At 43.3% G+C, this 17,182-nt stretch overlaps 1 protein-coding gene across 19 annotated transcripts in view; it reads right to left on the bottom strand.

Moving 5' to 3' along the window:
* HERC1 (HECT and RLD domain containing E3 ubiquitin protein ligase family member 1) overlaps positions 1-13,967 on the bottom strand; it is a 113,661-nt gene extending 99,694 nt beyond the window's left edge. For 12 of the 19 annotated variants that reach the window (XM_080980624.1, XM_080980639.1, XM_080980636.1 and 9 more), the window contains exons 1-2: positions 13,846-13,860; positions 9,477-9,561 (exon numbers count right to left, since the gene is read on the bottom strand). The gene's annotated coding sequence lies outside the window, so the exon portion shown is untranslated. Of the gene's footprint in view, positions 1-9,476; positions 9,562-13,845 lie in introns of those variants that run through there. The other 7 variants (XM_080980625.1, XM_080980626.1, XM_080980630.1 and 4 more) reach the window with 2 other exon arrangements.
* Positions 13,968-17,182: the final 3,215 nt, after the last annotated feature.

Here is a 17,182-nt window from a genome sequence, read left to right as displayed (position 1 = left end):
AGAGATTTATCATTCCTTTTTTGAATCTGATATTTTAACATTAAAATATAGGACTGGGTACATGTTAAAACACATGAATGAAAGTAGGGAACCTGTTGAATGGTTGAAACTATGCCTCCTGTCATTCCTGATCACAGCTGTCAACTTTCCCTTTTCTTGCGAGGAATCCTATTCGGAATAAGGGAAATTCCCTTAAAAAAAGGGAAACGTTGACAGCTATGTTCCTGATCCTTGTCCATGCTGGACTCCAACTCATACCAGCCCCAGCCAACAGCATCTGGAGGGCCACAGATGCCCCAACCTTGACACAGATATATACACAAAATGCCCTAAACATGGCTAGCCTTTGAAATATCTATCTATCTATCTATCTATCTATCTATGGTTTATAAACCATAGTCACCAAATGGCAGAATGGCAATGTGCTAACTTTTTCCAAACCTCACCAATACTAATCAACAAAAGATGGAGGATGGGGTGCAATAATTACATATTCATCACAAGCTCTATTTAAAAACAGGAAGAAAGAAGAAGTAAATATTGTTGTGAATAGCACTCCATTTTCCATCTTCCTACTACAACCAAGAGACACTGGTTAAAATTAAGAAATACAAACTGACAGAGCAAGGCCTATTACCAAATCAAATTTCTATTGATGTAAGTTAGCAAGCTTTCAAACAAAACAGAAAACTGCATAACACAGAAATATTTTTCCAGGTCAGTTCAGAGCCTCCTATGCCAACATGTGACAATAAGGGTGGCTTAAATCCTTGTTTTTAATGGGAGGCAGATGGACATTTTCAAAGTTATATACATGTACTAAAAGAACAGGTTCCCCAGAAGACTATGAATGGCTACTAATCACTATGGCAATATGCCAAGATGAACCTTTGGTCTTATCCAGCTACAAGGCTCCTTGAAATAACTCTTGAAGACCCTGCTTTGCCTACATTGCCTATTTCACATTCTCTGGAGCCAACAAGACAACTACCTCCTCCCATTAAATGGAGGACAGGGGGCGGGTGGGTCTGAGGGATTCCCTGGTCCTGAACAGGGTAACCATGACCCTGAAGGACCAGGTACGCAGCCTGGGAGTCTTTTGGACTTGCAGCTGTCCATGGAGGTGCAGGTCAATTCTGTGTCCAGGGCTGCTGTCTACCGGCTCCATCTGGTACGCAGGCTGAGACCCTACCTGCCTGTGAACTGTCTCACCAAAGTGGTGCATGCTCTGGTTATCTCCTGCTTGGACTGCTGCAATCCACTATACGTGGGGCTACATTTGAAGGTGACTCGGAAACTACAACTAATCCAGAATGCGGCAGCTAGTCTGGTAACTGGGAGTGGTCGCTGGGGCCATATAACACCGGTCCTAAAGGATATTCACTGGCTCCCAGTATGCTTCCAAGCACAATTCAAAGTGTTGGTGCTAACCTTTAAAGCCCTAAACAGCCTCGGCCCAGTATGCCTGAAGGAGCATCTCCACCCCCATCGTTCAGCCCGGACATTGAGGTTCAGCTCCGAGGACCTTCTGCTGGTTCCCTCACTGAGAAAAGCAAAGTTACAGGGAACTAGGCAGAAAGCCTTCTCGGTAGTGGTGCCCTCCCTGTGGAATCCCCTCCCTTCAGATGTCAAGGAGACAAATAACTACATAACTTTTAGAAGACATCTGAAGGCAGCCCTGTATCGGGAAGTTTTTACTGTTTGATATTTTACTATGTTTTATATGTGCTGTAAACCTCATAGTGGCTAAGGAAACCCAGCCAGATGGGCAGGGTATAAATATTATTATTATTATTATTAAGCATCCCAGTATGCATTTCAACTATCAGAGTGATTTTGTAGAGTTAGAAAAATAAGACATCAAAAGATTTAACTACAGTATATATGTCTGTATGCTGCTCTATGCACACACAAAATACCATAAAAGAAAAACATTACATAATACCTGGAAGCAATACCAGAGCAACTTATTTTACAGTCTCACAACATTAGCCTCCTTTTCCTGTTTTCTGTGTGTCCTGCATACCAACACTTGTCATGAGAAGCTTACTGCAGGATGAACAACAGTCACATACATTGCCATAGCAACACTGCGGTAAGAAATCTGCAATTCAGTCCTCAAACAGTTCAACCTGGACAAGCCTCATTACCTCATTTCTGTTTTGTGTAATGGAGAGTGGGGGTGACAGTGTATGGGAGACAAAATCAAAGAAGTCTAATATTTCAGAAAACTGAAGGAAGATATTAGACCTGAAGGACTACATGATACTAAGGCTGTCCTTTTTCTTTTATCTGTTTTTGCATTGTAATATACAATGTTAAAAGATGGCAAATGTTTCAGAGAACCATCTAGCCAGAGAATGCCATCTAGCAAATAAATATTTGAAATAACTTCAGCAAACCAGAAAACTACAATCGAATATTTGAGCTGTACCATAATAGAGATTTCCTGCTGAAAATCAGAAGTCATAAAAAGGCAGACACACAAAAATTGGAAAAGAATGATATAAACACAATCATCTCTAAATGCTGAAAAGCAGCCAAGCTGAACCACACCCAGCTGCCTAGAACTCTATCCATAATGGCCAGGGAGATGTCACACAGTGGATAAAATAGGAAGAATTATGACCACACTGTCCCTCTGAGTCTTTCCCACCTTCCCTAATCTAGATGTTTTCAACTGCAATTCTCAGGAGTCCCAGTCAGTTCTGACCATATAGTACTACAAGGCAGGTGATGGGCTCTGTAGTTCAAAACATGCGCAGGACACCCTTGCTATCTGGCACAGGAAGTTCCAAGGCCTGTGAACTCTTTGTTACAACTTATCTAACCAACTCATGGCCAGAACTAGATGAGAAAAATCACTGTAGTCGTATCTTGGAAGTTGAACGGAATCTGTTCCGGAAGTCCGTTCAACAACCAAATTGCGGCTTCTGATTGGCTGCAGAATGCTCCTGCAGCCAATCAGAAGCTGCGGAAGCCCCGTCAGACGTTCAGGTTCGCAAACCATAACAATCACTTCCGGATTTGTGGTGTTCAGGAGCCAAAACATCCAAGTTAGAAGGGTTAGAAACTGACAAGCAATATAAAAGATAGGAGCCAAATGGCACCTTCAACCTCAAATGGCACCTTCAAATGGTCACCACAACAATTTTTTAAAAAACAGGATTACAAAGCAAATGAAGACAATACGGGGTATCTAACTGAAGATGGAATAAATGCTGTGCACAAAAGACAATTTCTTTTAAAACACAGAATTTATTTTTTTCTTTTTGCAATCTGTGGTACAGTGGTACCTCGGGTTACATACGCTTCAGGTTACATACGCTTCAGGTTACAGACTCCGCTAACCCAGAAATTGTGCTTCAGGTTAAGAACTTTGCTTCAGGATGAGAACAGAAATCGTGCTCTGTGGTATGGTGGCAGCAGCAGGAGGCCCCATTAGCTAAAGTGGTGCTTCAAGTTAAGAACAGTTTCAGGTTAAGAACGGACCTCCAGAACGAATTAAGTACTTAACCCGAGGTACCACTGTATTTGGAAGGTTGTAACCAGCCACAGCAAAACAAGTTATACAAAGAGGACAGTAGGACTTAAATTTAGGCATGTATAGGATAGTAACATCCAGTAAACTTCATGGCTGAGTCAAGATTTGAACCCTGGTTGCCCAGATCCTAGTCGTACAGACACACTAACCACTACACCACACTGGCAATCCAGCCATATGGGTGGGGTATAAATAATAAAATTATTATTATTATTATTATTAATCTATTTATTTATTTATTACTGTAATTTCACCGCATAATAGTCGCACCCCTCTTTCTGGCCCTAAAATTCATCCCAAAGAATAATCAGTGCCCGAGCAACAAACAAGACAAGCGGGGGCCTCCTGCAGGTTGAATTTAGTTGAATTTACCATATTAAAACGTTCAACTGCACACCAGCAGGTGTGGTTAAAGGATATTTTTTAAAAAAATATAGGAGGGTAGTCGAGAGGAATCATGGGAGTTGCAGCCTCTGGGAATCATGGGATTTGTAGGTAAACGACAGGAGCATCTCCCTATGTAATGGCTGCCTTACGCTTGAGCCAATGTACTTTGTTGTTTTGACAGGAGAGTTGTGTGTCTCCCCCTCCCCGTCTGCCAAGGGAGCCTTTGCTGTCTTTGAACCTCCAGCATCTTGTCAGGAAAGTGCCTCTCAGGTCCACTAGGCTGTGCTGCAGCGTAAGAGGGGTTTTTTGCAGGGCGGCGTGGGGGAAGGACATGACTTTTTTAAAAAAAACTTATTTCTTCCTTTTTATTTTCACTAGTTGCTGATGCTGCAACCCAGCATCACCCCCCCCCCCAATGTTATCACTCCTGGCTGTGAGAAAGGGTTTGTTTCTTTCTCTCCCTAGCAAGAAAGTGTATCCTTTGATAATTCAGCACATAATTATCACACCCCCCATTTTTTGAAAGAAAAATCAGCATTGAAATGTGACAATTATGTGGTGAAATATGGTGGTGGTGGTGGTGGTGGTGGTGTTATCTCTCACTGGGGAGAACCTTTTTCTTTCAGTATGCAAAGTCATAGCTTCTGTGATTAGTGGAGCTGCCAGTGAGGGACATAGTCTCATTCTGTCCATTCATGCCCACACAGAATCATAGACTACTTGTAGAGTTGGAAAGGCATAATGCGATTATTTTCAAAGTTATATATCAATTTTACTTCTGTGAAGGAAAGCATTTCCCTGTAAATGGTACAGGAGATCTCAAGCAAATCTTTAAAAAAGTAGGATGCTCAGCCGAACTCATGGAAACACAGTTCCGGCACCTCTCAGGTAGGTGCCATTGCCATTCTAAGAAAATGAGGGAGGTGTTCTTGGGGAGTTCCGGCACCTATTTTTCTAGAAAAATAGCACTGGTGATGCTCCACCATTTCTTTTAAAAAATCCAGCATTATGATATCCTTTAAGAGACGTAGCGACCAGAATTGGACAGTATTCCATGTGCAGCTGCACAATAGGCTTGTTATGGTATTTCCAGTTCTGTTTTCAATCCTTTTCCTAAAGGTCACAAAACTATAATTCACCCATTTTACCACTACCACAAGCTGGATCAACATCTTAATTGAGCTATACTCTATGAGTCTAAGATCTCATTCTTGGTCAGTCACTGGCAGCTCATACCTCAATAGCATAAACGTAATGTCAGGATATTTTGCCCCAGCATGCATCACTTTACATTTGTTAACACTGAATCAGAGTTATCATTTTAATACGCATTCACTCAGTTTGGAGAGATCCTTTTGGTTTTGGAGCACCTCACTGCCTCTTTTAGTTAAAAACTACCCCGAACAACTTGGTGTCATCAGCAGATTTTGCTAACTCATCTCCAGAAAAGGCTAGGAAGATGTTCTGTCTCATGCTGCAGACTTGGGTTCACAAAGCAGAAAACCCACATCCATTAAATCTCACTGTCACAAATGGGCAAGACTGGAACAAAGAACTAGACCTGAAAGTGTTTCTTATCTATTTCAAGAGATAAGAATGTTTATTTGACTTACACACCTCAAGAATGTTTATTCGACTTACACACCAAATACACTATCAGATACACAAAATCAAATTTCAAAATGGGATACACAGGAAGGGAAACCTCCCCCACACCCCGCCAATCCTCCTTTTTTGTCATAATTTCCAGTGTGGTCTCCCCACCCCCATGCTCAACCCGCATTCCTATAAATAAATAAAAAAGATGAATCCAACCTTTATTCTTCCAAGCAAGCCAGCAAAAATATTATTATGAGACTAAATGAAAGGCAAAGCAAGAAAAGAGGCACTGCTTTACTGCTAGAGCCATTTCACTTTTGAGAAGCAAGGTCACTGTTAGCAGGCCCTTAAATAATCAGCCAGCATAGGAATCAGCATCAGAAGCCCCACAAGTAAAACCACAACATGTCTCACAAAAAGACTGAAGGGAAGGGATGAAAATTAGCCAGATCTCCCTTCCTGCTCCCCAACCTCCGCAACAGAGAAACAATCCATTTGTTTGAAAACCACAATGTGTTTCTATCCGCAAAGTTTGAGATTTAAGAGGCGGGGTGAAAATCAGCCAGATCTCCCTTTCTGCTCTCCACTGCCACTGCAATCCATTTAACTCTGAGAAAGAGCTTCTTCTCAGTTTACTTACTTATGCAAATCATACAGCAATAAAAAGGTTCTGTCTTCCTCAGCACATCTCCTTCCCAGCCAGAGGTGGTCTTGGTAGCAAACCATGCAACTGGAAATCTCTGTTTGGTCACCAGGGGTTACTCCTGAGTCGCAGAAAGCAACTGGCAACTGGTTAATTTTGAACACTGATGACAAGGACCTTTCCAGCAAGCTTAGCCAGGACTAATTGCCATCAAGAGCCTCTTGCCACAGAACTGTCTCCTGCAGCAACCTAGTTATACAACTTCATTACAGTATGAAACAGTTGGTGCCTGTACCTACCTGCTTATATTCCTCTTCCCTCCCTCTTCCTTTTTCCTTTTGTATCATGTCTCTTAGATCATAAGCCATTATTTATAAAATGCAAACCATCTTCTGTGCAAGAAAGATGGTTAAAAATGTGGCAAACAGAACATACTTCTGAGTATATTTATCCTGGGGGGGGGGCTGGGGGCTGGGGGCTGGGCTTAGTCAAACAAAGACTGATGTACTACAAAAATAAGATTACTTGATGAATAAAAGGTTAAGGAAAACAAAGGCAAAGGAGTGTGTGTATAGTTAGCTACACATCGGGATAAGTTAGCAAAGATTACTATTATTTTTAAGGGAAAAAACACATTAGAGGAGAAAGTGATATTTAAAAATACAAGCATACAATTAGTATTTCATTTTGGTAGACTTGGATTCCAGTCTACTAGGAGCTCTAGAGGACATCAGGATGGTGAAGGGTGAACTAGACAATAAAGGAAACACACAACTGAAAGCATCAATCCCATATCTCCTCTAGTGAAGTCTAGGAAAGCAAAAGGTGTGATTGTGATACAATGGCGTCACTTCCCACATAGAACTCACATCACATGTTGACATCACATCACATGTTGAGATTTACTAGACATAATCAGAGTAGGAGAATCAAGTATGCATCAACACTTTCTCCTAATCATCTAGTTTTGCCATAAGTATCTGCATGAGCTCACAGTTAGGCCATAAATACAAGACAAGGCTGTCTTTTTTGCTACCTTGCTCTGCATCTACATGGATTGTGCTATATGAACATACAAGAACCACCATCAATTGTGTGTTCAACACAGCTGCCAATATTTGCTGCCACATTTTGGTTCACAAATGTCTAAATGCAATGCAAGGCCTATTGTTACTGCTGTTACTGTTACTGTGTTACCTTTGTTATATTTTATACATTTTAATAAAAAATGGTAAGTCCTACTACAGAATATATAGCTTCTTGTTTAAACACTGTAAGGCTTGAAACATGCTTCTGAAGTAGATGGTGAGTGTTTGCCTTCTCTGGGAGTATTTGCTGACGAACAAAACAGCTTCCCAAACTGTGAATGAATACAAATTTTAAATCTGTCATGCCCCAGTGTACAAGGCTACAACCCAAAGCTTGCTCCAACCACAGCCCTTAGAGGTAAAGTCCATGCACCACCGAACCACGGCATTCCTTCGCTCTGCTCAGGGCCAATTCACATGAACAATGACAACATAGTAACGCTCAGATGAGTTGTAAATTCTGCAGGCAAGATCACACTTGTGAACATTCAAACACAGTGGTGATATAACTGCAGAACACCATTCAGCATTTTCTGAAGAACAGTCAACAGGGAAGCTGAGGCACACAGACCCCAAGTCTCAACAAACTGAAGCGGTCAGACAATCAGCCTCATACGCCATCTCAAACTGGCTACCCTAGAACAAATCACAGTCTTACCACCAGCAACAACCAGGGAGGACTGAAAGAGGGGTATACTAGCAACATAATCTTATCTTCCTTTCCTGTTTATAATTCCTAAAACTGTGTCCTTCTCTTTAATCTTCAATGTGAGACTCATGCAACAGACGAAGACTTTAAAACTGAAAAGCGAATAAAATCAGTTTTGTGATTCTGGAAATATCCAAGCTTCTAGTGGTAGCTGTGTGCATATTTCAAGGGTTCACAATTGCTCACACCACAGAAGAGTTGGACTCTAGAACCCTTGTCGTCACCAGCAAAACAAACACTTATTTAGAATCCAGTATGCTGATAAGCTGACAAAAGCTGTCACTTCTCCAGAAGGTTAGAAAATAAATTTGCTGGAGATATTCTCCATGCAAAATCAGAAACACAGGGATATGTTTTGAGAGGAGCAAGAAAAATAAACACTTCAGCAGCCCCTAAATATATGTCCATTTTTAACTGTTGTCAGCAGCTCCTTGTTAAACACAGACACACTCTTAAGAAGCTTGAAGAAAAAATGTTGTCATTGTGGTCTGTTGATTGCTCTATCACTTGCTTAGAACATACTGAACTTCTAGCTTATATAAAAATACTATTACATCTATTTCAATAAAGGCACTTGGCTGTTGTTCATTCAATGACAAGATTATAACATTATTAAAGGTGCTTCTTCAACTCAAAAGAAAACTAGAAGAACAGCAGCCAGCAGGTCATGGAACATAACAGAAGGGACAGAATATAGGGTTGCTGAGTTTCCAAACCCATCTCAGATTGGGGAGATGGAGGGGGAGGTTTCCAATGGCAGCCATAAACACCTATACTTGCAGAATGGTCACTAGACATCTACCAAGACTATTATCCATCTCATCTCATCCCACACTCCCTAACCTGAGGAAAATATATCTTCCAGCATCTCAGGAAGAGGTCTCTCAGCCCTACTACATCCAGTTCTTTAATGGGACATGCCAAAGATTGAACCTGAAACCTTCCATATTCTGCTATCATACCTTCACTTTAGCTGTTAGACATTATAGTCCCTTCTCTTAAGCATTGACAGATTTCACTTTTAATCCACATGTATCAAAGAGCCCTCAAGTGCCCTGAAATTCAGTTAATAAAAACATGCAACCCTTAACTTATAAACTGCACGGGTTTCTAGACCCCTTTTTAATTTATTTAATGCTACTTTACATAACCAACACAAAGGTGCATTCAAAATGTCACACTACTGAGCACAGGCAACAGATTGTGCCACAAGTGCAAACATGGGCAATGCAGACTCTTTTAAATACAGTGGTACTTCCGGTTGCACACGGGATCTGTTTCAGAGCTCCGGTCGGATCCCGAGGAATTCGCAACCGGAGGTGCCGCTTCTGCGCATGCGTGTGGTAGAGCACTTCTGCGCACATGCGCGTGGCGAAACCCAGAAAAATACTTTCGGGTATGCCGTGTTTGCATCCTGAAGGATATGCAACCAGAGGTCTGCGTATCCAGAGGTATCACTGTATTATTGTACAGCATCTCCAATGTTCCAGAAAAGAACACTCTTACTAGAGTTGCCTGGAAACGTTCCAACTTGTTCAATGACACTGGATCAGTCACAAGAGGCAGCCATGGTAGACAGGTGGCCGTTGGCCTAGAAACACATGAAAAAAGGAAGTCTGGATGAGCCCTAAACCATACTATGGTGACACAACATTCCAGCAACCTCACAAATAATTGTCAATCTAGAAACAATGCCGTGGTTTGCACATCACATTAAGCTAAACCACAGCTTAGTGTGAACACTCGGGCTCCCAGACAGGAGACTGTGTCTGCTTAGTTACTCCACATTCATTTTGCTGTTATGCTGAGCTACACCATCATTTGGCTTAGTGTGTGGTCCAAGGCTCATGGTTTAGCTCTCTCCAAAACTAACCACAAGCTGTAACCAATATCTGTCCTATGATTTACAGTTTGTGGTGTGTCAGGAAGAGCTAAATCATAAGTCCTAGTTTGGACAACATACTAAGCCAAACTAGGACTTAGTTCATGGGAGAGAAGCAAAGCAATCAGGAACTCCTCTCCTGGAGCCCACATACTTTTGCTAAGCCATGCTTAAGCTCAGGGCAATGTGCAAAACAGGCCATATAAATGTTAAATGATCACAGAGATGTTAGCAAGTAACCAATGAGCCTGAGCCTAAATCAAGCATCGCACTATCAAACTTCTTTAAAAACAACAATCCCTCCTATTTATATAAGAAAAAATATTCATTCAGAGCAGCCTTCACCAACCTTGTGCCCTCCAGCTGTTTTGAACTACAATTCTCATTAGCTCAAGCCACTGCAGCCATATGATGCTGGGGCTGGTAGGAGCATGGCTTGTTGTGGTCCAAAATATTTGCATGGCACCAGAGAAATATGGTTAGCTAGAAGACTAGTAGTGCACAGATCAAACTGGTATCAAACTGTCAATCTAGTCCCTTTATAGGTAAAGAAATATCCTCACCACAATAGACTGAATTTGAATTAATCATTAAAGCACTGGTCTTAAGTTGGTATGTTGTGACCAAAACCCCATCATAATCTGTCCCCAAGGTATGTGGTGTGTGCAGTTCAGTTTGTTCAGTTCAAACCATTGTTTAATTTAATCTGTAGTTTAAAGCAGGTTTGGGGAACCTTTGGCTCCCTACGTGTTGATTAAATCCTATCATAACAGTGCATGTGTATTTGATAATAAGTAGATGTCTGCACGGTGTTTTTTAATAAATATTTTTATTCATTTCCAGATATCTGTTGGAAGTCATTTTGGGCACAGCACATTGTGGAAAAGTGGCGTATAAATAAAGTTACTCAATCAATCAATAGCTGGCTGCTGGCCCTACTTGCTAGGTCTGTCAGGAGTTGTAGTTCAGCAACATCTGGAGGGTGAAAGGTTCCCCACGCCCGGTTTAAAGTGACATGGAAGACAGACAAATGCCACTTAAAAAGTTTAAACAACTGAAATGAGAAAAATTGAAGTGTATGGTGGTTTCACTAAATCCATAACATCATACTGGACAATATGGCTGATTTTACATGCAGTAAAACATACTGTTTCTCTTGCCTTTGTAAAGTTTGCTATTTGATAAATAAAGCGTTCATTTTCTTCACAAAGTAAAATCCATGGTATCCACTACTCATTTATGAGCTGAAATAAGTTACAAAGAACCTGATTCTATGCTTGTCTGCATGGAATATGGAACATAAGTTCAATGTGACAATTCCAAGCATGCATGCAATCCTTATGATCATTCCCCTGTATGAGACATGGGAATTAATCAAACCACAAAGAAAAGACTATACCACTGAGGGACTTGGAAGCTGCCTAAGGTCATCTGAGGAGAGGAAATGTCCCAGGACTTTGGTTGCCTTTATACCTACATAGTTATGATGCTTGTACTGTACATAGGTAAGGGCAATGTTGGTGCCCAAAATTCTGAGTCTAGTTCCTAAACATGCATCGCCAGCATAGAGGTACTTGAAGTTATTTTCCAGTTACTTAACTTTGTTACAAAAAGGCTTGCAACTACAGAATAGCCTAGAAAAGAACCTTCAATACAGTGGTACCACGGGTTACATATGCTTCAGGTTACATAAGCTGCAGGTTACAGACTCCGCTAACCCAGAAATAGTACCTCGGGTTAAGAACTTTGCTTCAGGATAAGAACAGAAATTGTGCTCCGGCGGCACGGCAGCAGCAGGAGGCCCCATTAGCTAAAGTGGTGCTTCAGGTTAAGAACAGTTTCAGGTTAAGAATGGACCTCCGGAACGAATTAAGTACTTAACCCAAGGTACCACTGTATATGAATAAGCTGGGAATATTAACCCAATTCATAATTGTGCTATTTATACAAAGAAGCTTCACAATATTATGAAGGACTATCATAGGAAGACACAAGAAAAATAACCTCTCTTGCCAATTTTCTGACACCATAACACTTGTTACAGCTTTGTGTTAGACAACACAAATGTTTCATTTCATGCCAAACAGATATATAAGGCCCAGTGATGTGTACAGGAGAAAATTAGAAAAGTAACAAATGTATATATGGCACAGTGCTTTTTTTCCTGGGGGGACGCAGGGGTATGCATATCACTAAACATGTTGTGAATCTAAGTTTGGTCTCATTGAGGGGCAGTATTTCAATATGAGTAGGAAAATGAGAGTCCCCCTAACCTTTTTTTTTTTAGGAAAAAAAAACACTGGGCACATCTAACACAGCAGTTGCATTCCTGGAAAAAGAAGAGAACTAGCCAAAAGTGCCACCATATTTGCTCTGTAATGCTGTGGAATAACAAACAGGTCCTCAGCAATGAAGGCCAGCTCACAACAAATTTGACAGCTGGATATTTCACACTTCACATATCCAACAACAGAGAAATCCTGTGCACACAACGGACTATAGCAACAGGTGGGGGATATGCCAATTTTGCTGGAAAGACCCAGATATGTAGGTCATTTAAATCAGGGATGGTAGATATCTGGGTGATTTGCAGGAGAACTTCTGACTCCCATTTGTTTTAACAACAATGCCTCTTTTTCCTATCTCAGGCCACAGAAATGAATAAACCAGGAGTCAATGACTGAGTTCAGTTCATTTCTGGTACCTAGGCCCAGAATGTTCTCAAAAGCAAGCTGTTCTTTAAATTCTAATTGTATGTCTTTTCAACTGGCTTTGGTGGAACTTGAGGTTCAAGTAAACAACAAAGTAGATCTGAATAACCGCAAGTCTACCCACCCCTGGTTTAAAAAGCCTCCCTGCCACACAGGAGCTACTACCAGTTGCAGTAAGGCTTGGAGACTAATGGGGCACTTCAAGGGTGGATCACTTATTGTTCTTTCATTATATCTTTATGGGTGCAATTATAGTGCTCTGCTTTCACAGTGAGAGCATCTCAGATTAACCACTACAAAATAATACACTTTTGTGGGAAGATGCACACAAACCCTCTTGGCCAGCCATTCCCACCATCCCCCAGCCCAGGTGGCACTCCACGCACATGGCTAGATGAGCCGCCCAAACTGCCCATCAGAAGCAAAAGTTGCAGACCCACATGCCGGGGTGCATTTACTGATGCGGGCCTAATTGCAGGTTTTGCTTGTGATTTTTATTTCAGACAACCCCTTACGGGACACTTGATGTAGCCTGTTATAAAGGGAAAAGGAAAAAATCCAGAATAACTCCACGTGGTTAAGCAAAAATTGCCTTTCAGGCTCCAAGACGGGAAGTTGAGGCAGGGATTTTACTGCTGAGAAAACAGAACAGAAGAAGGCATCAACAAGCTCCTGTTCAGCCCTAGGAACCATCCTCTCTCCCTCACAATTGATTTCAGACTGTATGGGCCTACAGGGAGGGGAAAGGGCCGTGTGTGTGTGTGTGTAACGTTGCTTACAGATCTGTGGAAATTGCTATGCGCACTGTCACACATAACAATAACAATCAGCAGCAAGAGCAGCAGCAGCAGCAGCAACAATATCGTAATATGGATGGCACTGACACAAACAAGACCACGAGCGACGGCGGCGGAATTGCCGTAAGAACAGCCAAGTCCAAGATCTATTATTACACCAGCAGCATCATAATAAATAAGAGAGAGTTAGCGAGATGAAGAGCGGCGGCGGCGTCACGGCGAGGTCGATGGCAGGAGCGCCCCCAATAATGGGGGAAGGCGCCCAAAGGGTGGCTCCGGGGCGGGGGTCCCCTGGGTGCCGGGCGGGGTCGCCCCGGCCCCCTCCCTTTCCGCGGGGCCCCTCCCTCCCCGCTCGGCGGGGCTCCCCTCCCCCTCGCCCCTCCCCGGTGGCGGTTGCCCCTCCCCCCTCCCCTCAGGCCTCGCCTTCCCTCAGCGCGGGCGCCCGCGGGGACGCCGAGGAGCGCGCCGGGAGGAGACCCCTTTACCAAGGTGCGGTCCGGGCAAGGCTGGCGGGGCCCGCGGCGGGAGGTCCCGTGAGGCGGCGGCAGCGGCGGCGGCGCCCCGTCCTCCCCGCTTCTCCTGCTTCTCCGGCAGCAGCTTGTCAAAGGGGAGGAAACATGACGCGGGGAGGGAAAGAGTCGGCGAGATCTCGCGGGATTTCCTCAGGGGCCTCGCGAGATCCGCCGCCGCCGCCTCTTTCTTCTGTCCCCCGCCCCGCGCACTCGCCCGCTTCAGTTTTTCCTCTCTACCTTCCCGCTGTTTGCCGCCCCCTAGCGTCAGGCGCAGGGAGGGACGGCGGGAGGGGCTGGCAGCGCGCCCCCTGCTGGAGGGCGGTGGGCGCCTCCCGGGGTGTCTGCGACCCATCAACAAAATCCTATTCCTGTCATAAGCTTGGAGAAGCACAATTATTATCATCACAATAACCAATAATAATCATAGTTGTTTTCTTGCTTTTATACTAATAGTGGTTTTCTGGTTCTTTTGTTTGTTTTTATTTATTTTAATACATTTATATTTCACTTTAGGGTGTGATTTTTTTAAGGAATCGTATCAGCAAACAAAAAAATACAAAAAACCCCCAAACCCCAGACACCATGTTGTTGGGAAAGCACTTTCTACTCCAGCAAGAAGCTGAGGGGCAGCTCCAGTCCAGAGGTGTCCCAAGCTGCAGCAGTAGCGGCTCCGTTGGAGAGCACTTCCTTTGCATGTGGAAGGTGCCAAGGCCAGTCTCTTGAAAACATCTCCAGGTGGGGCTGGGAGAGCAATTAACTGCTATTAATTTATCACAGAATCATAAGAACATATGAAGAACATGATGGATCAGATCATCAGACCATCCAGTCCAGTTGTCTGTGGCCAACCATATGCTCCAGAGGGAACCCCAAAGGCAGGATCTGAGGGCAACAGCACTCTGCCCACCTGCGATTCCCAGCACCCGGTATCCTGAGGCAGGGCTTACCCAAGACATTTTAGCACCTGAGGCAAACCATGAAATGGCCCTCTCCACCCAACAGGGAAGAACAGGTGAGTGAAGACCTACATCAGGAACAGGGGGTTGGGGATAAATATCGACTTTGGGAACAAGGGAGGAGTAAAGCGATGACAACAGTGGACAATGCATTCCTTGGAGGCAAGATACGCTGCCCCTGTAGATCTTGTGGCCTGAAGCGGCTGCCTCGCTTTGCCTCATGGGTAGGCCATCCCTGTTCGGAGGTGTACTGCCTCTGACTGTGGCAGCAGAACATGGCCATTGTGGATAAGGCTTGTTGATCATAGAGTTGTAGGCTTTCTTGTATCCTGGCTAGCCATACCCTCTGCTCCATGGAGGGAATCCAGAGCCATTGTGTTCCCAAGGTGTTCTCTTTCATAGGCCTCCTAGGAGAGAGAGCCCGTCATCTTTTCAGGGAAGCGGATCCCTTGCTCTTACTCTCATGAAGTTTCACCTAATGTTCAACCCAAATCTACCCAAGCTCTTAGATCTCACCTTGCCCTCTGGAGCCACAGCAGAAAATAAATACTTGGCTTCTTGTGTGGGACATCCTGCTGGGTATGTTTCATGTCAAATGCCTTGGCTAGCCTTCCTCAACATGGTGCCCGCCAGATATTTGTGGGGCTCTAGCTCCCATTAACCCCAGCAAGCTTGATCAATAGTCAGTATGATGGAAATTGTAGCTATGTATATCAGCCCCTTCAAGTATCCCTCTTTTCCAGGGACAGTCTTGGGTTTACAGAAGCTGTCCCGTTTTCTGATTTGATCCCGGAATGCCCCACTTTTCCTTAGGGTGTGGAATTATGTGACCCCTGAGCCAAGGAGATAAGTAACTATAGAACCTTTAGAAGACATCTGAAGGCAGCCCTGTATAGGGAAGTTTTTTGACGTTCAATGTTTTATAATGTTTTTATATATGTTGAAAGCCGCCCAGAGTGACTGGGGCAACCCAGTCAGATGGGTGGGGTATAAATAATAAAATCATCATGGAATAAGGCGTCTCTATTTTCGTTGGAGGGCATTATTTACACACACACACACACACACACACACAGCTGTACCCCTGCTAACTCAACTCTCCAACCCTCCCAGCCATTTTCTCCCACATTAACCCCTAGAGCTTCCTTTCCCCCACCCCATGCAACTACTAAGCTCACTTTTCCTGGCCTCTTGGGTTTTTCTTCATGGAAATCCAAGATTGTGACGAGGCACTGCAAATCATCCAATGGGGGCTTCCTCCAATATGGGCAGCCTCAGGCTGGGGAAGGGTGTTCCACAGGGCTTCCTCTGACCGCAGGCAGGCTGGCAAGTATCGTGTCTGCCTGATAAGCAGTAGTGTGTCCAGGAGTTATGAATAGCAACAGTGCTGCTGTTTACATGTTGTGTGCAGAGAGTGCTGCTTTACATGTTGTCCTCCTTCTCGTCCTGCATCATTCCATTCTTTCAACTTGTCTTCAGAGGCCTGACATTTTCCATCTTCATTTCAAAAACTGGACTCAATACTCCAGATGAGCCATGACTAATGTGAAATAAAGGCAACTCTGACTTTCAAGTTAAACTTTTATTAATGCTGCCAAAAATCCCATAAACCATTTTTTGCAGCCACAACATGCTACCGTCTCCTGTTCAGCCGCTGATAAGACAGTCCCAGAACATTGCTTATATAGACTATTGCCAAGTAGTACTTGTAAAATAAAAAATTCTTATTACTAGAAGTTTTTATTCTACTAAAAAAAGGTCCCTAATTGATCAGGTGAAAGCACCCTGACTGATCCGGCTTTTACAAATATTATTTTTATCTCTGTTGTTTATTTTTAAAAGCACTGCATAAAAAGAAGCATTCTCTTTCCTCTGTCAAAGGAGCAAATGCCTCTTCTATCACAGTGCAAGCAGGTTTGTTTGTTTGTTTGGCTTTCGAACTCTTGACTTACAAAATTAATCACTCAGTTAATCCCCGTTGGCTCCACTCATTTGCATATACTTACATGTGAGTGAGGCTCATTTAATAAAGTAGGACTTGATTCTGAGTAAAGTGATATTGTCTCTCCAGCTGCTTGGGACTACAACTCCCATCAGCTCCAGTCAGCATTAGCTGAGCTGGCTGGGGCTGATGGGAATTGCAGTCCAAAACACCTGGAAGGCCCCAGGTTAACAAGGAATGAGGCATAGAATTGCTTTAGGAGATTTATTTATTGGGTTGACGACCCTATTCATCCCCACCCACCCCCCAATCCCTCAGGCACTCTAATTTAAATTGGGTTTCAAATTGTAATAAATCTCAATGCAATTGTTTTGTTCAACAGGGTGGAAATTGACACTCCTTGCTGATATTA

This window comes from Podarcis pityusensis (genome assembly GCF_964106645.2).
Source record: "Podarcis pityusensis genome assembly, chromosome: 14".
Taxonomy (NCBI): Eukaryota; Metazoa; Chordata; class Lepidosauria; order Squamata; family Lacertidae; genus Podarcis; species Podarcis pityusensis.
This window is presented reverse-complemented; position numbering and strand designations above follow the sequence as displayed.